The sequence below is a fragment of the Cotesia glomerata genome, linkage group LG5 (assembly GCF_020080835.1).
Source record: "Cotesia glomerata isolate CgM1 linkage group LG5, MPM_Cglom_v2.3, whole genome shotgun sequence".
NCBI lineage: Eukaryota > Metazoa > Arthropoda > Insecta > Hymenoptera > Braconidae > Cotesia > Cotesia glomerata.
The window spans coordinates 11,229,850-11,253,851 of NC_058162.1; the positions used below are offsets into that span (position 1 = coordinate 11,229,850).

Sequence of the window (24,002 nt, forward strand, 5' to 3'; positions counted from 1 at the left end):
AAAAAAGCAAACAAAATTAGCAACTACTTTATATGATAAAAAAAATTATGTAATACATTATAGAAATTTGAAACAATGTTTAGAATTAGGATTAAAATTAACGAAAATACATAGAGTTTTAAGATTTAAAGAGTCACCATGGCTAAAACCGTATATAGATAAGAACACTGATTGTAGAAAAGCAGCAAAAAATGAATTTGAAAAAGATTTTTATAAATTAATGAACAATGCAGTATTTGGTAAGACTATGGAAAATGTTAGGAAATATAAAGATGTCAGAATAGTCACACGATGGTCTGGCAGATATGGTGCATCTGATATGATTTGCAAACCAAATTTTCATAGTCTTACAGTTTTTGATAAAAGTATGATAATTATTCAAATGAATGTTGTAAAAGTGAAATTCTATAAACCAATCTATGTAGGTTTTTGTATTTTAGATATGTCAAAAACTTATATATACGATTTTCACTATAATTATGTAAAGAAAAATTTTAAAAATGAGGATTCTAAATTAATGTATACAGATACCGACAGTCTAATTTATCACTTTACAGTACCTAATATATATGAAATCATCAAACGTGATATTACAAAGTTTGATACCTCCGATTATCCACCGAATAACATCTACAATATACCGTTAGTCAATAAAAAAGTATTAGGTTTAATGAAAGATGAAAATAATGGAAAAATTATGTCAGAATTTGTAGGGCTTAGAGCAAAACTTTATTGTTTTAAAATATATAATGTTGAGGAAGATGATAAGGTTAAGATGCGTGCAAAAGGTGTCAAAAGTTTAACTTTGCGAACTATCACGTTTGATGATTATAAAAAATGTCTTATGAATCATACAAATGTAAATAAAGATCAATATATTATAAGAAGTGAAATGCATGAAGTTAAAACGATCCTTCAAAAAGAAAAATTAGCTTTAAGTTGGGGAGATGATAAACGTCAATTACTCGAAAATAGTACAGATACTTTACCTTGGGGTTATAAATCTTCAATATGTAAAAAAACAGTTAAAAGACCAAGATTATTGTAAACTAAGATTTAGGTAATAAGAAAAAATAATATCATGTTTTTTTTTGTAATAAGATATGGATGTTGTAAATAAAAAAACTTTTTTTCTGTAAATTTTTCATGTATATTTTTTTAAAGTATAATATTTCAGAACACATAAGTACATTTTTTTTTTAACATTTTAATTGAATTTATTTATTATATTTTTAATTATGAAGGTTTAATAAGAAATTCAAACTTGTGAAAAGCTGTTCCGAAATAATTCAAGTAAAGTTCTCCTGCTGTGGCCAAGTCAATCAGTGAAGTCAACTGCTCTTCATCATCAATAAGCTTCCGGTTGGTTCGATTCGGGAAGTAGATTGAGAACTCGTTTTCCACTATTCCCAAAATTTTTGGCCCATATTTTGTATTGACTTTTTTAATTTCTGTGATTTGATGAATCTTTCCCAGTTGCAGTTCTTCAAACTTTTTAGTTGGTAAAAAGTTCGGTAAGTTGTTGATTTTATTGATAGCACTCAAATCCATTTTTGAATTATTAAGCTAAGAAATTGATAGAAAATAGTTAATAATAATAGAAACTAGTTATAAAATAGAATAATGAAATAAATGACTTACCTGATTTTCTCTAGAATACACAATTTTAAATATTTTTGACAAAAGACACAAGTTTTTTTTTAAACTGAACGACTGATTGAAGTAACTGCAGGCAGAGGACTGAAACTTGGAGGCGAGTAAGTATAACTCCCCACCAACGATCCCCTCCCAACGACGACGACGACGACGACGACAACGCCAAAAACAGGTTTAAACTTGTCGGATGACGTAAAAAACATGATATAATCGAGAGAGGAGGGGGTAAAAAAAACGTTAAAATTCACGATGACGACGCTAAAAAACAGGTTTAAACTTGTCGGATGATGTAAAAGACATGATGTAATCGAGAGAGGAGGGTGTAAAAAAACGTTAAAATTCAAAAAAATCTTACCCCACACCGATAAAACAGAACATCACTCGGTATAATACCGACTGTTGATACTCGCAGTCGATAACATAGATCACTAGTTGACATCAGACTGTCGATAAAACTTACCTCAAATCGATAAACAGACTTCAATACCTACATTTCATCCCACCAGAGCGGCGTTAGTATCGAACTTTCTCGCATATACTTATACTACAAGTCATTTGAATATATACAAAATTCATCATCACATCAAATAAGTGCATATCACATCAACACCAAAGCTGATACACGGTAAAGGTATCAGCTCTGCTGTTGGGGTGGTAGCATTTTGACCTCAAACAATCGATCAACAAATCGATGATAATCACCCAACAGTCGGTAAATATCGATCACCAAATCGTTGATAATCACCCAACAGTCGGTAAATATCGACCACCAAATCGATGATAATCCCCCACAACAGTCGGTATATATCGACCACCAAATCGATGATAATCCCCCACAACAGCCGGTAAAACATAGCACAAAAACCCACCATCGATATCGCAGAAACTCCACCAACAACCGCCAATAAGGCAGAAACCCAAGGTCGGTAATGCAGGAATCTACTTTATCGGGGTGTCAAACCGGCCTTGCTTATCTACTTACTCCTAAAATACTAATCAACAAAAGAGCGATGAAAATTTGGAAAATAACAAGCCTCAAAATGTTCAAGTTATAAATAAACCAAGAGAATGGTTTGACGGTATTAAAAAATCAGATGATAAAAATCAAAAACGTGAGTAAGAGTGATGATTATTGTGACGTCATTGAATCGGAAAACTTTAAAAAGCGGATCGATGATAACCGAATGGAAAGCGAAGAAATAGATGGTGCTACTAAATCAACAATTTAAGATAGCGTACGGATTCCGAAACCATTATAACCTTTAAAAATTAAGATTTTTACCAGAGATAAGTAGAATAAAAATACCCTTTATACACTGATAAAAAAATGACTTGATTCAAGAAAAACTTTTTCTTCAAAATGTCATTCTTGTTTTAAGTAATTCAATTCTCTTTTAACTTAAGAAATTGATTCTCGAATCAAGAAACTTGGTTGTTTTAAAATAAGATACATACAACTTCGCCCAAGAATTTCTTTCTCTTGGATTAAGATAGACGGTAACATTGGTTCAAGATATTACCGACTTGTTCTAAGTATGGCGCGACTCTTGAATTAAAATATTATTTTACTTGTTTTAAGCATATAAATTTTTGTATTTTTGCTATTCTCTGTATTAATAAATATTTTTCGGCATATAGAGAAATACTAATTTTTTTACTTCAAAGTTTTTTAACTTCCCGCTAAGAAAATCGAAGATTCTCGAAAATCGGGAAGTTATAGGTTTTACCCCGTTTTGCAAAAATCGAGTTTTCATCAGATCTCGACGTTTTAAGGTCACAGGAAGCTTCCCTGACTACCCGGGAAAAAATGATCAGACCTCATCAGACATGAACAGGCATGAGTCTTCAGGCCTGATCAGACATGAGAAATGACCATGCCTGATCAGTCATGAATTGACCTGATCAGGCCTGATCAGACATGGTCAGGTCTGAAAGCCCATTGTTACTTTTAATTAATTATTTCGCTTAATTTTATGAATATAGTATTTGATAGAGACATACGCAACTCTCTATAATAAATTAAAATAAAAAAAAAATGCTTACATATAATTATACGACTGTAACACCAGCAGTCACCCATTCAACTACTAACCACGCTCAATGCTGTTTAACTTTGGTAATATCCGTGCGCCTTGAAGTTCCCACTTGCTGTGCTGCTATCTTATGTGACAACAATTCTATGAAGTACATAACGTATCGAATAAGTTTATCATAAATATAATATAAAAATTGATTTTATAATATATTTTGATAGTCCTAATTTATTTATTTAACCGAATCTCATTATAACATCACATTTATTTAAATAATAAAATAAGTAATGATTTTAATATTAGGCAGGAGCAGAGCAGACTAAAACATTCCATAGGAAATGTAACAAATTTTTTATTTCAAAATTATTTAAACGTAATGAGAATTATAATTTTTTACATTTTGTGATGACCAAAAAATTTTTTTTCGTCAAAAAAAAATTTTTATCACACCTCTGACTATGCAAGTCTGATCAGATCTACCCCGAAAAAAATGATCAGACCTGACCATGCCTGTTCATGTATGATCAGGCCTGAAATTAGACCCGCTCATGTCTGCTCATGTATGATCAGGCCTGAAATTAGACATGGTCATGCCTGTCCATGCCTGTTCATGTCTGAAGTGTTAAATACGCTCAGGCCTGATCATACCTGTCCATGGCTATTCATGCTAAGGACCAAATATGCTAAGAAAAATTTTTTGAATATGTTCAGTGTGTACTGTGTGTATATATGTGTATGTACATTAATTTCGATTAATAAATTTGTAAATTATCAATAAACGGTATATTTTATTATTCAATAAGTAAAAGTATTTTGATTATCATTAAAAACCTACCGTAGGGTAAATTTAACTAACTTTTCTAGACATGAACAGGCCTGAGCATATTTAATGCTTCAAACATGAACAGGCATGAACAGGCCTGAGCGTATTTCCCGCTTCAGACATAAACAGGCATGGACAGGCCTGATCAGACATGAGCGTATTTAACCCTTCAGACATGAACGGGCATGGACAGGTATGGACAGGCCTGATCAGACCTGAGCGTATTTAACCCTTCAGACATGAACAGGCATAAACAGGTCTGATCAGACATGAACAGGTCTGATCAAACATGAACAGGCCTGATCAGACCTGAGCGTATTTAACCCTTCAGACATGAACAGGCCTGAGCGTATTTGACGCTTCAGGCATGATCAGGCATGGACAGGCATCGATTTTATCGCGGTTGGCGCCATTCAAAAGGGCTTGGCCAAACATAGATTTTGAATACAATTTGGACCGATTCGAATCGGTATATTTTGAGAAAATTCAAAAAAACCACAAAAAAAAATTTTTTCAAAAATGGTTTTTTGGAATAACTTTTAAACGGCTTTATCGATCGATTCCAAAAACTAATCAGCTTTTAATATAAAAAAAAACCACGTCGATCGCCACCGGTCCGGTTAAAATCGGTTGATTCGCTCGAGAATTGTTTTTTTTCGACATCCAAGGGTTTCTAAATTTTTATATAAAATAAAAAAAATATAATTATTTTAAAGCCTAAAGTAGTGCAGTATGAGATGAGAAGACGCGTGCGAGAGCTCATGTACTGTTGGTAAATTTCTAATTCAAAACTTCATCTACCCTTCATATTTAAAAAGGATGAAACTCGCCACAGCCATACTTTTTCAAGTGCGTTATGAAGAGGATGTAAACTTGAGTACCGGGAGGAAAAAGTCGAGGTGAAAAAGTGTTGGAAACGTGCATGTCCAAAAAATAAGATTGTATATTGTAGTAGCAAGTGACAGTTTGAGAGTATTTCACAGTAGTAGGGTGCATCATATGCAGCGTCATGAAAGCATAAAATGTTTCTAGAACCCTCCAAAGTGTTCTTTATATGGCTCCTAAAAATAATTAATGAATAATTATTTTGAAAAAAATCTGTACGCAAAAAAAAATAGCATACTGCGTTTGATATTTCAAACATAAATTTTTCAACATTATTTTCAACATAAGACTGAGTACTATGCTAAATATTAGTCGTTCGTATTTATGTTGTTCCGTATACGATAACTTGAACTCTATTTTTGAGCTGGACGAGCTTGCGAATAAGAATACTTTTAAACGTTTTGAGCTCACAGAAAGCGAAAAGCCTCAGGGATTCCCTGTAGGGTATTCTTAGTAGATTTCTTAGAATTCTAACTATTGCATTGGTCTTCATGACGGAATTTTTCAAAAATTTTGATATACTTTGACTTAGTTCGTCAAACTAATTTAGAAAATACATATCTCTCAAAAATTTATAAATATCTATATTAATAAATGGAGAGCCGGTTTTTTTGTCCGGTTATACTGCGAAAACTACTAAACCGATCGGATTAATACTTATACCATAAGATGCAGCGTGTTTCAGAGGAGGTTTTAGTAAATGATATGTTGGTGATTACCGATCCGGAATCTATATTTTTTTGACTTAGAAATAATAAATTTTTAATGTAACTAAATTTATTCTATTCGATCGTCATTTGTCTAAAATAAATTTTTTAATTTTATTGGTTATGTTTATATACTAGGCAGATTTATTCACTTATGAGACCTGCCATTTCTTTAACTGAAACTTTCAATGCTCATTACAAATTTTTTTTTTTTCATATCAATTATTATTTATTTTTGTAAGAAAGACACGGGAATGTTATAATGATTGCACATTGAAAATTACAATGAATATTAGCTAGAATAATTACATGAGTAAAAGGTACATGCCAATTCGATAGAATTTGGAATCTGTGCAAGTCAAAACAAAATTCTAATTAAATTTTAAGTTTAGATCTAAAAATGCAATTTTATAAAGCGCCCAGCGGAGGGGGCGAGTCACAACTAACATATATATATATATATATATATATATATATTAGGGTGCTTCATTTGAGACGACTATTTTTAACTTCCCGCTAAGAAAATCGAAGATTTTCAAAAATCGGGAAGTTATTGTTTTCACCCCGTTTTGCAAAAATCGAGTTTTCATCAGATCTCGATGTTTGAAGGTCACAGGAAGCTTCCCTGACTATCCCCGCGAGGTTGTCACGGTGTCTGTATGTGTGTGTGTGTGTGTGTGTGTGTGTGTGTGTGAAAGTATGTGAACCGCTTATAACTTTTGAACGGCTTGACCGATTTCATCGCGGTTGGTGCCATTCGAAAGGGCTTGACCAAACTTAGATTTTGAAAACTATTTGGACCGATTCAGATGAATAGATTTTGAGAAATCTTCAAAAAACTGAAAAAAAAATTTTTTTCAAATGTGGTTTTTTTGGAATAACTTTTAAACGGCTTGAAGGTTCAATTCCAAAAACTAATCAGCTCTTAAACTCAAAAAACCACGTCGATCGCCACCAGTCCGGTCAAAATCGGTTGATTCGTTCGAGAGATATCGTGAACGGAAGAAAACCGAAAAAAGTGTTTTTTCGGAATAACTCCAAAATTCCTAGCGCGATCAATTCAAAATTTAAGATTCTTTGTGAGGCTTGAAAAACTGCGTCGAATGCTTCTAACCGCGTAAAAATCGGTTTATTCATTCAAAAGTTATTGCGGTTTAAAAATTCAAGAAATAGTGTCTTATCAAATGTCTATCAGACTTTTGAGCTCGAAGTGCTTTAAAGCATAGAAAAGCAATCTCTTTGAGCTCGGAGAGATCAAAATAACCCATAAATTGTATTTTTGAACTCGAAGAGCTCAAAAACGTCATTGGTGCAATTTTAAGCGCCTAAGTATGGAATTAGCGGGAAGTTGCAGGGATGGCCTTCAGGGTCAACCGTTTTCCTAATTTTTTTTTCTCACTCCATTGACGAAATATTGTTCTTTACATAGAAAAAAAAATTCTCACCAAAGGACAGTTCTTAATTTCAATTTTAAGTACTCGCTGGATGAATCTGAAGTTTTCTCATTTAATTAACCCGTTAAAATCATTTTTTTTGCTTAAATTATCTATAGCATAGCGACATTTCATGATATTCATCTGACCATGGGCGGAAGTTGTAGAGGGATCCTTCTTCTTTAAAAGCTCTGACAGCTTATTTCCAATTTATGAGCTATCTCGCCAGTGAAAAATTGTATATTCGATTTTTGCTTAAAAGTCGTGGTTTTTTGATTTTTTCTCCTAAACTATTGATCTGACACCAAAATTGCAAAGGACATTTTTTGTAAAGAATTTAATTTTCTACAAGATAGATTGATAGCTAAACCCTTTCAATGAATTGCCTCTGAGATAAATTTAATTAATTACAAGAAAACAATAAATGACACTATTTTATCGTAATTTTTATACTTTTTAATAAAACAACAGTTAATAAAAAAAATTATAACATTGTATATTTTTATAATCAACCATTTTGATATCATTATAATGCCTAAATTTTTAAAATTTTGAATCATCTTACAAATATTCTCATAAATATAGTTGTTACATAAAATATATCCAAAATATATAGTCATACATAACTCCAGCTCACAAAAAAAAAAAAAGTGGCATGTACTTTGGACCGGACCTACCTATTGAAATGAATATTGACCCACTGAATCCGAATTTCAAGTCCGTTTGACCCGGTCATCCTCCAATTTTGAGCATAATGCAAAAAACCCCAAAAAATTGCAAAAAACTGCAGTCACAGCAATGAAAAAATTCTTCTGGACCCGGATCAAGTATGATTTTTATGTATCTCAATTTACTGAAACTAAATCTGAATGTTAAGTAGCCTGGTGAGCCGACCAAATTCGAAAAAAAAAAAAAAAATAACGAAAAAACCAAAAAAATTGCAATGTCATGAAAAATTGAAGTTATCGAGATAAAAATTTTTTTCGACTCAGATTGAGTATGATTTTCATGTATTTTGTTCCACTGAGTTTGAATCTAAAGTTTTCTTGCCCCGTTAACGTTTTAAAATTAAAAAAAATCTCAAAAAACCAAAAAAATCGGGAAAATTGCAGCTATAAAATATGAGAAAAAATCTATAAAACATGATTAAATACTTTTCTTGTATTTTTTCGCGCATAAAATACAAATTAAGAATCTGAAAATATAAAAAATTTTTAAATCTATAAAAAATGACGTATAACTAGAATTAAGAGAACGATTTTCTCGAATTTTAAAGTGTTCTTCATTGGTATCGAACTCTTTTGTTCTCAAATGATCTACGCAGTAAATTTTTCTTCCGTTTGTTATTATCTCTTGTATTTCATGCGTGAAAAAATACAAGAAAAGTATTTAATCATGTTTTATAGATCGTTTTTTCATATTTGTAACTGCAATTTTCCTGATTTTTTTGGTTTTTTGAGATTTTTTTAATTTTAAAACTTTAACGTGGCACTGGGCTAATTAACGTTCAGATTTAGATTCAGTAAATTGAAATACACAAGAATCATACTTGATCCGGGTCCAGAAGAATTTTTTCATTGCTGTGACTGCAGTTTTTTACAATTTTTTGGGGTTTTTTTGCATTATGCTCAAAATTGGAGGGTGACCGGGTCAAACGGACTTGAAATTCGGATTCAGTGGGTCAATATTCATTTCAATAGGTAGTTCCGGTCCAAAGCACTTTTTTTTTGTGAGCTGGAGTTATGTATGACTATATATTTTGGATATATTTTATGTAACAACTATATTTATTAGAATATTTGTAAGATGATTTAAAATTTTTAAAATTTAGGCATTATAACGATATCAAAATGGTTGATTATAAAAATATACAATGTTATAATTTTTAACTTCCCGCTAAGAAAATTGAAAATTTTCAAAAATCGGGAAGTTATTGGTTTTACCCCGTTTTTCGAAAATCCTGTTCTCATCAGATCAGACGTTTTTAGGTCCTAGGAAACTTCCCTGAATGTTTTCGCGATGATGTCCGTATGTCTGCCTGTATGTATGTATGTGTGTGTGTGTTTTTTTTTTTTTTTTTTTTTTTTTATAGAGGAGGTAAAATACGTTTACGTATTCCAGCACTTGGTGTTGTTGCCAGGACTAGGTGTTGGTGCCTGGGTATGTCGGAGTCAGAAGACAATATTATTTTGCAACAATACCGACTAAACATCCTCCTCTCTCGTTTCCCTATAGATGTTACAGGGAAGACTGGATCAGGACCACGTTAGCATTACTTCAATCCAGTCCATTTTGTGCCTCACGACACCTACTTCTTGTTTTTACTGGTTTCTAATCCCTTTCTGCGATTTTTTCTTTCAAGAGACGCTGCGCGTAGGCTACTACAGCTGTCCAGTTTTCTTCTTTTTTGATCATGCAGGTTACCAAGCTCTCAGGGGAGAGCGCAATGCCCATTGTTTCTTCGGTACAGATTCTATCGTCCTTCCATCGATCACACTCGAAAAACGTGTGCTCGGCGTTGTCAATTTTGTCTGGACAGTATTTGCATGTTGGTGTGCTGTGCAAACCCATCTTGAATAGATAGGCATTGAACTGCCCATGTCCCGTCAGTAGCTGGGTCAGAAAGAAGTCCGTGTCCCCGTGCTTCCGAGAAAGCCAGACGTTGATGTTTGGGATCAGTCGCGCTGTCCATCTGCCTGTCTCTCCCGACGTCCATCGGTCCTGCCACTCTTGCTGCGTTTCCGTTTTTATCCTCGTTCTTGCCTCCTTCATGTTTTCGCCACCGATTTTAGCGTCGTAGAGTCTTGCTCTCTCGAACGCTAATAGGTCGATGGGCGCAGCTCCCGCAATGACCAATACAGCCGCTTCGGAAACCGTGCGGTAGGCGCAGGCAACTCTGAGAGCGCCTCGCCGCTGCACTGCTGCCATTTTCCGCCGATAGGTTTTCTGCTTTAATATATCTGCCCATATTTCCGCTCCATAAAGCAGTACCGAATGGACTGCTTCCAGAAGGACTCTCCTCTTTTTGGTTCTTGGTCCCATAATATTCGTCATAATTCTTGCTAGGCTAGACACCGTCTTGCTGGCTTTCTGGCATGCACTATCGAGGTGTTCGCGGAAAGATAGTTTCTCGTCTATCATTACCCCCAGATAGCGCAGGGCCCTTGTTGACGTTAGCGTTATTCCTCCCACGTCCACAGCAAATGGTTTTGGGAACCATTTTTGGCGAGTCAGAACGACCATCTCGGTTTTGTGTTTTGCGAGTTTCAGGTGGTGTTTATCGAGCCAAGTCTCGACAGCATCAATGGTTTCCCGAACGAGTAGTTCGGCCTCCTCTACGCTGTCTACTATTATCGTGGTCGCGACGTCGTCTGCAAAGCCCGTTAGCTCCACTTGCTTTGGCAACGGGATTTCCAGAAGCTCGTCGTAGTCCGCGTTCCATAGATCGGGCCCCATTATTGAGCCTTGCGGCACGCCAGCCGTTATGGCGTATTCTTGTGGACCTTCCGTGGTTTCTGCTATCAGCTTTCTCTCGTCAAGGTAGTTGTCGACTAGTGCCAGATTCTCCGGCTCCACGTCAAATCTGTGCTCCAGGGCGTCCAAAATATCTCTCCAATTTGCGCTGTTAAAGGCATTTCTAATGTCTAGCGTGAGGACAAGACACACCTTGCGGGCTTTGAGGCTACTAGTCCATGTTTCTCTCGCTGTCGCTACGACTTTCTGGATCGCGCCGACTGTTGAACGTCCTTTCCGGAAGCCGTGTTGGTTTGCGGCAAAACCTCCAGCACGGTCTATGTCGTTGCGAAGTCTCCCTTGTATGAGCTTCTCGAGCAGTTTTCCAGCAATGTCCAGCATACAGAGTGGTCTAAACGACGAAGGTGTTGTGGGGGTTCCCTTACCTTTGTCTAAGAGAACCAATCTCTGCCGTTTCCAGACCACGGGAAACGTGCCAGTTGCCAAGCATGCGTTGTAGGTGTTCAGGAGTATGTCTGGGTATTCCAGGGCTACAGTTTTGATCACCGATGCCGGGATGCCATCAGGTCCAGGTGCCTTTCCTGTTTTGAGTGATTTGGCCAAGTCTTGTAATTCCTTAGTTGTGAAGGGTGTTACTTCGCTGTTCTTAGTGTAGTGTTTCTTCTCCCGCGGTGGGTGTTTGGGGAAAAGCTCCGTTACAATGCTCTCCATCAAGGCAGGAGACTTCGGCGCCTCTGGTGAAGCCTTTCCAAGTCGTTTGGCGACAATTTGGTAGGCTTTACCCCAGAGGTCATTGTCGAGATCGTTGCAGATCTCTTTCCACAGTTTCGCTTTACTTGCTTTAATGGCTCGGTTGAGCGTCTTTTTGGCCTGCTTGTACTCTTTTGAATGCAAGTCCTGGCTTGGGGAGTGTTTCGTAGCTCTCGTTGCTCGGCGACGTAGCTGATGGCATATTTTGCGAAGTTCTGCTATGTCTGCTGACCACCAGTACGCCGGCCTGTGGAAGCTCTGGTTTTTCAGCCGCGGCATAGAGGCGTCACATGCGGCAATAATTTCCTTCATCGTGTTTAGCACTGCCTTTTCCGTCTCGCTGCAGGTATCCGGTGTCGGGTTGTTCTAGAGGATAGACCAGCTTCGTGCGAGTGAAGCTTGCAATACCTCTGGATCAAGCCTTTTGGCATTCCACTTCCGCTTAGAAACGTCGCGTTGTGAAACCGGAGCAAATGCCAATCCAACGCTGAATGTCACAAACTGGTGATCACTGCCACTGTATTCTTCGGATACTGTCCAGTCTTCAATCATGTTGGCAGTCCTTGGAGTCGCCAATGAGATGTCGAGGATGGATTCTTGGTACCCTGGTCTTCTAAAGGTCGTGGTGCTCCCGGTGTTCAGCACTATGAGGTCGAGTCTAGCCACGACGTCAGCGACCTCGTTTCCTCTGGTGTCGGAGAAAGCAGCGCCCTACTCAGCCGATTTAGCGTTGAAGTCTCCGGCTACGATAACTTCGCCGTCGAACTTAGTGACCGCATCTTCTATATTTGCGAGTTTCTGTCGGAACACACTAATCCCTTCATTAGCTGAGAGATAGACGCTCATGAAGTAGGTTGTGGGGGTTTGAATCCAGACAAAACCTGCTCCACCTCCGCTGTTGTTGACGGTAACGTTCTTTGTGTTCACAATCCAAATTGCTGCCGTGCCCGTTTCGTCTGCGAACCATGTTTTACCTTCGATGTTTAGATATTGCTCGCAGATAAAGCAGACGTCAATTTTATCTTCGAAAACACGCTGGCGCAGCAGGTTTTGCGCCAAGGCGCACCTATTCAGGTTGCCTTGTAGTATGCGTGTCATTTCTGACCTTTCGTGGCTTCTGCAAGTGCTTTGCGGAATGCCTTACACGTTCCAGTGCCAGAAATATGGCATAGACTATCCTGGGCATCTTTGTCCGAAGCACAAAGGAAGCATTTTAACTTCTCCGTGCAGTTTACGGCCTTGTGGTTCTCTCCGCCACATTTGTAGCAGCACCTGCTTCTGTCTGGTCCCGCACACTGACGTGTTTGGTGTCCATAACCAAGACATTTAAAACAACGTGTTACTTTTACTATTGGTTGTATACGACAGTTCACCAAACCGATCCGTATACGGGCCTTGTCAAGGGCCTTAATCGCACTGGGCTCGTCTAGTTCGCAGAAGGCTGCCCGATTACCTCGTGGTGTGGGTTTTGTCAAATTTACCCGTTTGACCTCCAGGTTGTCAGTAAATTCACGTTTGAGTGCTTCACGGACTCCGCTCTCGGTGGAGATTTCATCTAAGTCGAGGATCTCGATCGTTGTTGTTGGTGTTAGCGTCTTGACTGTGCCGATGTTTGCAGTGGCTGCCCTTACTGCATCGGTGAATGCCTTGCTGTCTTCGGTCTTTCGAGCCATTTCAAGGAGAACGCCTCCGTGTTTCGTCTTTTTAATAGACCTTATGTCTACGCCCGTCTCGACAGGGCTTACCTTGGCCTTGATTTCCTTCAGGAGATCGCCGTATGTTCGCCCTTCAGCTGGTTGGACTAGGACAGCTTTAGTTCTTGTCTTCTTCCTCCTTGGTTTCTTGGAGCCACCGCTGTTTGGCTGGTCTTGGGCTGTAGCAGCTTGAGTCACTGGCTCCTGTTCTTTCTTTTTTTTGTTTTGCCGAGTCACTTTGGTCCAGGTATCATCCCGGGCTGTCTTTTTCTGTGCTGGCTTGTCAATATCTGAGGAAGGGCTGAGCGTGGACAGCGGCCTCTTCTTGTTGCCATCTCCTTGCTGTGGTAATTTCTTAGGAGTGGTCAGAGGTGGCTGTGATTTTCTGTTCAGACTCGGAGATGTTTGAGTCGTTGACGCCGACTTCGTTGGTGATTTGTTGGCCAGCCTATATGCCGTACTAATAGACGAAACCAATTTTCTGATCTCATGGTGGAGATTCTTTTTGTCTTTTATGAAGTCGGCTAACTCATCAATCTTGTTGCCGAGCCTCTCCACTGGTGACTGTTGGCCGGTGACGGTCGGTAGAGAGTTCATTCTTCCTCGGTGGGTTTGATTAGTGGCAGGAGCAAAAGGTCCTCCACTTTTTGAAGGAATGTTGCTCAGCTGTCCGTTCTCTGCCATCTGGGCTGATTTCGTACTCCCTGTAACCTTGCTAGCATTGCTAGACAACAGAGCCATGGGGTCTACTCCACTGTTCAAACGGTCGCTTGATAACGACGAGTTTAGTCCCGTTTGCACGCCTTCCCTCGCCGGCACTGAGGTATCCATCCTCTGTACTGTAAACGATGTTTGAAAATCTTCTGACATTTCTATATCGTTGTTTGGTGTTGTTCATTTGGCACTACCCGGAGAGCACGTGTAGGGTGTAAAAGCAGAACCTACGGACGCGAACAACGCTACCCTCCGTGAGTGTGTGTGTGTGTGTGTGTGTGTGTGTGTGTGGCCGTATGTAAACCTCTCATACTTTTTGAACGGTTTGACCGATTTCATCGCGATTGGCGCCATTCGAAAGGGCTCGACTAAACTTAGATTTTAAATACCATTTAGACCGATTCGAATCAGTAGATTTTGAGAAACCTCAAAAAAACTACAAAAAAAAATTTTTTGAAATGTCGTTTTTTTGGAATTACTTTTAAATGGCTTTACCGATCTATTCCAAAATCTCATAAGCTCTGAAGATAAAAAACCACGTCGATCACCGCAAGCCCGGTCAAAATCGATTGATTCGTTCGTGAGTTATCGTTGTCGAAAAAAAACCGAAAAAAGTGTTTTTTCGGTATTACTTCGAAATTACTGGCTCGATCAATTTAAACTTAATAGTCCTTCATGGAGTTTTAAAAACTGCGTCGAAGGCCGCCAACCGCGTGAAAATCGGTTCATTTATTCAAAAGTTATTGCCGTTTGAAAATTCAAAAAATTGTGTTTTATTAAACTGCTATCAGAGTTTTGAGCTCGGAGAGCTCAAAATGACACAGCAATCATATTTTCGAGCTCGAAGAGCTCAAAAACGTAATGTGTAACTTTGAGCGCTTAAGTACAAAATGAGTGGGAAGTTGCAAGGATGGCCTTTAGAGTCAACCGTCATCCTAATTTTTTTATCAACTGTTGTTTTATTAAAAAGTATAAAAATTACGATAAAATAGTGTCATTTATTGTTTTCTTGTGATTAATTAAATTTATCTCAGAGGAATTTTATTTAAAGGGTTCAGCTATCAATCTATCTTGTAGAAAATTAAATTCTTTACAAAAAAGGTCCTTTGCAATTTTGGTGTCAGATCAATAGTTTAGGAGAAAAAATAAAAAAACCACGACTTTTGAGCAAAAATCAAATATACAATTTTTTACTGGCGAGATAGCTCATAAATTGGAAATAAGCTGTCAGAGCTTTTAAAGAGGAAGGATCCCTCTACAACTTCCGCCCATGGTCAAATGAATATCATGAAATGTCGCTATGCTATAGATAATTTAAGCAAAAAAAATGATTTTAACGGGTTAATTAAATGAGAAAACTTCAAATTCATCCAGTGAGTACTTAAAATTGAAATTAAGAACTATCCTTTGGTGAGAATTTTTTTTTCTATGTAAAGAACAATATTTCGTCAATGGAGTGAGAAAAAAAAAATAGTCGTCTCAAATGAAGCACCCTTTTATATATATATATATATATATATATATATATATATATATATATATACTATATATGGGTCATTCCACTAAATAAGAGCATTTTTACGGGGCGACCCTCGCGGATTATGTTTAAAATTTATGGAGGTGTTCTCTATAATAAGAAATAAATTCCCTACAAGTTTCAGCCCTTAATATGCAGCGGTTCTGGAGCTATGATTTTTCGAAATTTTGAAAAAAAATTTTTTTTAACTTTTTCATTAATTTTTCTGATGAAGAAAACTTTTTTATTAAAATCCACTAAAAATCTTATCTTGTGGGAAAAATGCTCAGCTTTTGAATGAAAATATCCATTTTATTATAAACACATCAGAAGACCCTTTGAAATCCAATTAAAGTGGAAAAATTGATTTTTCTCGGTGTGCGGTGCAAGGTACATCCAATTTGACTTTTTTTTCTGAAAGATCAGAGTTTTTTACACAAAATATATGGTTTTCACGATGTGCATATTTTTTGTTCAATCACAATTAAATTAAACGTAAAATCTTTATAATTAAAATACTTTTATTTTTGAACTTTTCAGATGTTGATACAGTTTTAATAAGAGCATATCCAATTTCATCATTTATCGGTAAAAGTGTGCAATGTCTGTGTACCCTTTACCGTTTTTGATAAAGAATATCGTACGTCTAACACATTTTTTTTTTCCTAAATAATCATCATTCGTTATGAAAGTAAAATCAACGCCTGTAAAATTCTTGATTGCCCAGGAATTCAAATCTTGTGGTGCCAGTATATGTTTTTTATTTTCCATTTGTAATGAAGCTCTAGCAGCATGTCGTTTTACTGGACCTGCAAGCCCATCGCATGGTCCTTTTCCATGGGCAGTCGCAAAAAAATACCAGTCAACGATGATTCTAAAGTCAGCATAATGATAACATAAATTAGTAAATTTTTTTTTATTTCTAAATTGCTGAGGTGCTCCATCTGAGAAGTAAAAAATCCTTTCAATAACAGCAAATTTTTCTCTTAAAAAAGAAATCAATTGTTCTTGAAATAAATAAATCAAAACTGTGTCATGTTTAAGGCAATCTGAGATACTAACTAAGCCTAAATGCTTAATAGTATCATTTTCGTTTTAGTAAACCACCATTTGAAATATAGTAGCTTGGTCATTATTCCAATGATAGCCTTGAGCAGCTTCCTGCCCTGTTGAAAAGCTCCAATAAGATCCCATCAAAAGCGACAAAAGCCACTTAGAAACCAATAAAATTTATGGGTTTTTAAGTGGCTTTTGTCGCTTTTGATGGGATCCTATTGGAAATTTTAAACAGGGTGCACAACAAACGCAATTTTCTACCAAGTTAAAAACTACCGCTAATTCACCATTCTTCAAATTTAATTTCGTATTAAGGAAAAACCGACTTCGTATTTTTACTATAAAATCATGTTTTAAAAGTTTTTCAAGTTGCGTCGCTAAGGTATCAATAAGTCATCGGAATCCGAAATAACGTTTACAATGATACATCGATCGGTTGATGTCCACATTTTAAATTAGATTTCATTTACATCAAATTCTTTAAACGATGCATGAAAGTAATTAATGATTTCTTCATTGTTTGGACATCTATTACAACTTCTGAAGAAGCACGATTTCGTTAGATTATTACAAATCAATTTATTCAATAAATTTTTATAAATTGGTTAAGTTTCCATAATCCAATCAGTATTTCTTGCAAATTTTGGAAAATTACATCCTAAATAAGAAAATGGAATCGTAGTTGTGAGCGCTATCTGCATCGTATAAACTCAATTTTTTAACGAGCAGTTTGAAATTTTAAATATTTAACAGAAAATTATTTTACTATCCCGAATAATCGTATAACACTTAGCGGATATAACGTTTAATTTAATTGTGATTGAAAAAAAAATATGCACATCGTGAAAACCATATATTTTATGTAAAAAACTCTGATTTTTCAGAAAAAAAAATCAAATTGGATGTACCTTGCACCGTACACCGAGAAAAATCAATTTTTAATTGGATTTCAAAGGGTCTTCTGATGTGTTTATGATAAAATGGATATTTTCATTCAAAAGCTGAGAATTTTTCCCACAAGATAAGATTTTTAGTGGATTTTAATAAAAAAGTTTTCCTCATCAGAAAAATTAATAAAAAAGTTAAGAAAAATTTTTTTTCAAAATTTCAAAAAATCATAACTCCAGAACCGCTGCATATTAAGGGCTAAAACTTGTAGGGAATTTATTTCTTATTATAGAGAACACCTTCATAAATTTTAAACATAATCCGCGAGGGTCGCCCCGTAAAAATGTTCTTATTTGGTGGAATGACCCATATATTAGGGTGTGCCAAAATGTAACTTCCTTGATGGACCTCTTAAAATTGTAATTTTGAGTTCCGCTTTTAACAGGAGTTGTGTTTGGGCATTTCCTGACATATTTTGAGCGTTAAGGATTTATTTAATTTTCATAGAATTTTCTAACAGGAGTTTTGTTCGGCCAAATTTAAAAATTTCAGCAAAAATGCCTAAACAAAACTCCTATTAAAAAATTTTAAATTTAAAATTAAAATTAAAAAAACATACATATTCTTTGGACGATTACGAAGGTCAAGTTCGAAGATGAGCTAAATCGGTCAATTATTTTAGAAATGACAGCATTTTAAATTGTTAAGTTATTTTAGTATGAAATCTACTTTCATTTCGGATACCAAATGGCCTTTTTTAGATCTTTTCTTTTCATCAATTGTCTATAATGATAATTATATTTTTTTACCATTTATTAATCAAAATTTTCAATCAAAGATCGATATGAGCATTAGAAGCATACTTTTCAGCACTTTCTAAGCTTTTTCTTATTCGATTTTCTTTTATAATAATCGCTAGAGATAGATATAATGTTATACTAAAAAACTGTGCTGTGAAACTGATAGCATGCATATACAAATTGAGGTATCTGATTGAATTGGAGTATCAGTGGAATATCGAAGTAAATCAAGTTAGATTCTCATTTTCGGTTCCATTTACTGGATGACCACTTGCCAACCTTATACTATTTTACCTTTTGAGCTATTCATTTTTCTATTCTAGTTATATTTATCTATATAGCAAGATTACTTTGACACAACCGTAGGGTTCAGTTAACTGCCTTTTGCACTAACACATTACAGAACATTGCTACGGAACAGGTATTGAATAGTTTCAAATATGACGTCATCATGATGCCATTTAATATTAGCCATGAACGCAATGTGGTTGATTTTTATTATCTCTGAATTCTTGAATAATACCTGGTAGTCATCACTTGCTCAATAATTAAAACCAGCCCGATTATTTTACGTTCAATTTGTCTCCCCAATTAAACTATTTACTTATCATTCAACTGTTTATTCAGATGTACATCAGTAAATGTTTCTCAACTTATCGATATTTCGATTTTTATACTAACACAATTATTGGCACAATTCAAAAGCAAGCCACTTGAATATCCTTGATGATCATGATCTTCATAAAATTTATAACTCATATCTTCAAATATTGTAAAATTATTATTTTCGTTTTTATTAGATGGCAACATTTTGAGCTCTTGGTAAGCTATTATCACTATTTTCAAAGTGGTGTATGTACAATCGCGTTCATTGATTTGAGCCGGTTTCTATGTTTAGGAATTTATTGTCAACCCTAAATTTGGAGGATTCTAAACTCTAAAATTTGAAAATCATAAACTTTTCCATTTGTAAAATAAGCTTATTTTACGAATTTTCAAGTTTTGAAACGGTCGATTTTACGAATGTCCAGGTTTAGCATCGTCCAATTTTAATGAATTTCAATTTTAGTATCGGCTGAAATCAGCGGTTTAAGTTATTAAGTGGCAATATTTACGACTCTAAAAATTTTCAAGAGAGGAACTTACGAAACCTCATTTTTCGTATGACGTTATTTTAATATGCTCAACCCTTTCAATTATTTATTTTTCAATTCAGAATATTTTTAATAATTATTTATTTAAAGTTCAGTAATTTTTAAACTGGTAACATTTTAGCAATGGGTTTTTTTTAATTGATGATTTTACGAATAAATTTATTTGCAAATTTCTTTATTTTTAAATAACTAATTTTTTTTATTTCTCATATTTTACAATTCATTTAATTTATTTTAGACATTATTTACGCTTCTAACATTTAAGAAATGTTATTTTTTACGTTTAGCTTATTTTACAAATGGAAAAATTTATGATTTTCAAATTTTAGAGTTTAGAAACTTACACAAACTTACACAAAAAAAAAATCTTGAACCAGGAACATTATCGTCTTCAAAAGTGTTCTTGAATTAATTAATAAATTATTTTTAATACAAGAAAATTTTTTTAAATTAATATCATTACAAAATTTGAATAAAGCAAACAACTTTTTTATTAAAAAGCAATTTATTTTTAAAACAAGATATAAATTTTTTCGTTCAAAACTACAAGGTTTTCTTAAATTAAGAAATGCTATTCACAGTTTGAGAAGAACATATTCAACTCAAGAACATCGAAGGTTTGGCTGAAGAATATAAGTTTTTCTATAAATTAAAAATGACGGAAAACAATACCAACTTTAGGGCTCGAACCCTGCTACTCCGATCGGATAAGGCCGAGTACAACGTACAAGCCTCTCATCCATTGCACGCTTCTTGTACACTGATAAAAAAATTGACTTGACTCAAGAGCCAAACTCTTGAACCAAGAATACCATTTTGAAGAAAATGATTTTCTTGAGTCAAGAGAATAAATTCTTGAGCTAAGAAATTATTCTTGGTCTAAGAAAATTTTTTTGAGTCAAGAATTTATTCTCTTGACTCAAGAAAATCATTTTCTTCAAAATGGAATTCTTGGTTCAAGAGTTTGACTCTTGAGTCAAGTCAATTTTTTTATCAGTGTAAGCATAATATGTTTTTAATTAATAGTATCTAATTTTGGTGGCATTTTAAAGGCGGCGCTGCAGTCTATTTGTCTAAAGCCAAGAACATTAATTTTCTTGAAAGAAGCTATTTGGTTTTGGAGTAAGTAAAATATTTTTTGGTCTCTGTGTACATGAAATCTATTAGCAATTAACTCTTTCATATGCCGCATACCCCGTTTTGATCGGTCAAGTCGTTTAAAAGTTGTGAGAAATTTACACACACATTTTTTTAATGTTCAAGTTTTATTGGAAAATAAATACTCGAAATGAATGCAAATACCTGAACGGTGATCATCGTATATGAGATAAGCTTAACAGCGGAATTTTAGTTTGCTGTCCTTGTTGGCAATATATAATACACACCATGCGTAGCCATCACAAGTTAAAGCTCAGTTGATGGTTTTGCGACATTAAACCACAAATATCCATATACACATGGGCGCGCGACGTCTCACAACTTATAACAGTCAATATTCGTAAAGATTGATATTCTAACTGCTCACACGCATGTTTATTGAAGAGAGCCACTCGAGTTTTTTATCGTAATGATTAAATTCACTTTTATCTAAATTTCGATCTTGACATACTGTATGACGAGGTGGCCGAGTGGTTAAGGCGTTGGACTGCTAATCCAATGTGCTCTGCACGCGTGGGTTCAAATCCCATCTTCGTCGAAATCTTTTGAAAATTTATACAATACATTCGAATTGTTTCATTTTATTTTTGTCCTTTGAGAAAAGAATAGAGGATTAAGATTTCAGAAAACTTTTTTTAACTTCCCGCTAAGAAAATCGAAGATTTTCGAAAATCGGGAAGTTATTGGTTTTACCCCGTTTTGCAAAAATCGAGTTTTCATCGGATCTCGACGTTTTAAGGTCACAGGAAGCTTCCCTGACGATTCCCGCGATGTTGTCACTATGTCTGTATGTTGTGTGTGTGTATGTATGTAAACCTCATAACTTTTGAACGGTTTGATCGATTTCATCGCGGTTGGCGCTATTCGAAAGGGATTGGCCAAACTTAAATTTTGAATACAATTTGGACCGGTTCGGAACGGTAGATTTTGAAAAAATTCAAAAAAACCACGAAAAAAAATTTTTTCAAATATGGTTTTTTTGGAATAACTTTTAAACGGCTTTACTAATCGATTCCAAAAACTAATCAGCTTTTAACATAAAAAAATTAGGAAAACGGTTGACCCTGAAGGCCATCCCTGCAACTGCCCGCCAATTCTATACCTAAACGCTTGAAATTGCACTTATGACGTTTTTGAGCTCTTCAAGCTCATAAATACAATTTGTATATTATTTTGAGCTCTCTGAGCTCAAAAATTAGCATTTGTATGCTTTTGAGCTCTTCGAGATTAAATGCTTGATAAAAGTTTGATAAAACAATATTTTTTGAATTTTCAAATTGCTATAACTTTTGAATGAGAAAACCGATTTTCACGCGGTTGGTGGCATTCGACGCAGTTTTTTAAGCTTCATGAAGAATCTTTAAGTTTAAATTGATAAAACGGAAAATTTCGGAGTAATTACGAAAAAACACTTTTTTCGGTTTTCTTTCGTCAACGGTAACTCACGAACGAATCAACCAATTTTGACTGACTGGCGGCGATCGACGTCGTTTTTGGATGTTAAGAGCTGAATAGTTTTTGGAATTGATCGGTAGAGCCGTTTAAAAGTTATTCCAAAAAAACCACATTTGAAAAAAAATTTTTTTGTAGTTTTTTTGCGATTTCTCAAAATTTACCGGTCTGAATCGTTCCAAAGTATATTCAAAATCTAAGTTCAGTCAAGCCCTTTCGAAAGGCACCAACCGCGATCAAATCGGTCAAGCCGTTAAAAGTTATGAGAGGTTTACCTACATCCACACACACACACACACACACACACACACACACACACACACACACACACACACACACACACACACACACCAGAGTGTAGCTACCAATGGCAGCGCTGGCTTTGTAGCAGCATCAGTAGATGGCATCCGTTTTTACAGCTGCTACGCACCACCTAGCCTCTCAATTGCTGAGTTTACTGACTTCTTGGATCGACTGACCGAGGACGCGAAGCAACATCATCCAGTGGCGATAGCCGGGGACTTTAACGCCTGGGCAGTGGACTGGGGCAGTAAGCAGACTAATGCACGAGGAAGAGAGCTTCTAGAAGCTCTGTCTACACTAGATGTAGTCTTGCTCAACAGTGGTGACACGCCGACCTACACCAAAGGTGACGCAAGCTCGATTGTAGACGTCACTTGTGTCAGTACCAGCCTTGCTAAAGGTAACACTAACTGGAAGGTACTGGACATCTACACTGCCAGTGACCATCATGCGATACTCTGGGAAACGTCAAACGACCAGAACCTCCGGGGGCCTATCAAGCAATTTAACACCGTCGGTTGGAAGGTGAAATCTCTTGACCTAGAAGTATTGCTAACAGCCCTCGATAGTGATCCGATAGAGACTGGATGTGCAGAAGAACATACTAAGGCCCTGATGATGCGAGTAACACAAGCTTGTGATGCCAGTATGCCTCGCAAACGTGTTATGAATTCAAGACCTGCGGTACACTGGTGGAATGATCATATCAGCAACCTCCGTAAATAGTGTCATCGAAAGAGAAGAATATCACAGCATGGCTATCAACGACCTAACTCTGCAGTGCTGATCGCAGAGTACAAAAAAGCTCGTCGTGAACTTAATAAGGCCATAAAAGAGAGCAAAGGAAGATGCTGGAAAGAGCTCATATACGAGGTCGACAAAGACGTGTGGGGTCGGCCGTATAAGGTGGTCATGACGCACCTGAAGAAACAACAAATGCCGTCACCTACGTGTCCCCAACTCCTTCAGAAAATCGTCACTGCGCTGTTTCCACAGCAACACAGTCTCAATTATCAGTCAACGCAAGGTGAACTGGACGACATTCCACCTGTCACTGAAGAAGAATTGTTGGAGGCCTGTAATTGGGTAGGAAATAATAAAGCGCCGGGATTGGACGGAATCCCTAATATAGCCTTGAAAACCATCATAAAGGCAGCACCAACATTATTTCTAGACGCTTACAACGCATGCCTCAAGGAGGGGACTTTTCCTCGTAAGTGGAAACAGCAACGGTTAGTACTTTTACCTAAAGGAAAGAAACCGCCAGAAGAACCGTCATCATACCGACCACTCTGCATGCTAGATACGGTGGGTAAGATATTTGAGCGTACCATCCATCAGCGAATAGATGCAGTAGTCGACCCACTCTTGGCAGACAACCAGTATGGATTCCGGAAAGGACGATCAACCCTGGACGCGATCAACCTGGTTGTTAATACGGCCAAAGAGGCAATCGCAGGAACTAGATGGAAGGGTGGAACGAAGAAGTACTGCCTGGTGGCTGCC

The 24,002-nt window shown here is 36.1% G+C and overlaps 1 protein-coding gene, 1 long non-coding RNA gene and 1 other non-coding gene across 4 annotated transcripts in view; 2 read left to right on the top strand and 1 right to left on the bottom strand.

The window, feature by feature from the left end:
• The window catches only part of LOC123264625 (matrix metalloproteinase-17-like), a 281,705-nt gene that overhangs the window by 214,264 nt on the left and 43,439 nt on the right, over window positions 1-24,002 (top strand). The gene's annotated exons all lie outside the window — the stretch shown is intronic.
• LOC123265572 lies at window positions 1,475-3,241 on the bottom strand. Its single transcript, XR_006509607.1, has 2 exons — window positions 1,642-3,241; window positions 1,475-1,566 (listed from the first exon to the last, which is right to left on the bottom strand). It is a non-coding gene; the product is annotated as an uncharacterized LOC123265572 (long non-coding RNA).
• Trnas-gcu lies at window positions 21,198-21,279 on the top strand. Its single transcript has one exon. It is a non-coding gene; the product is annotated as a tRNA-Ser (tRNA).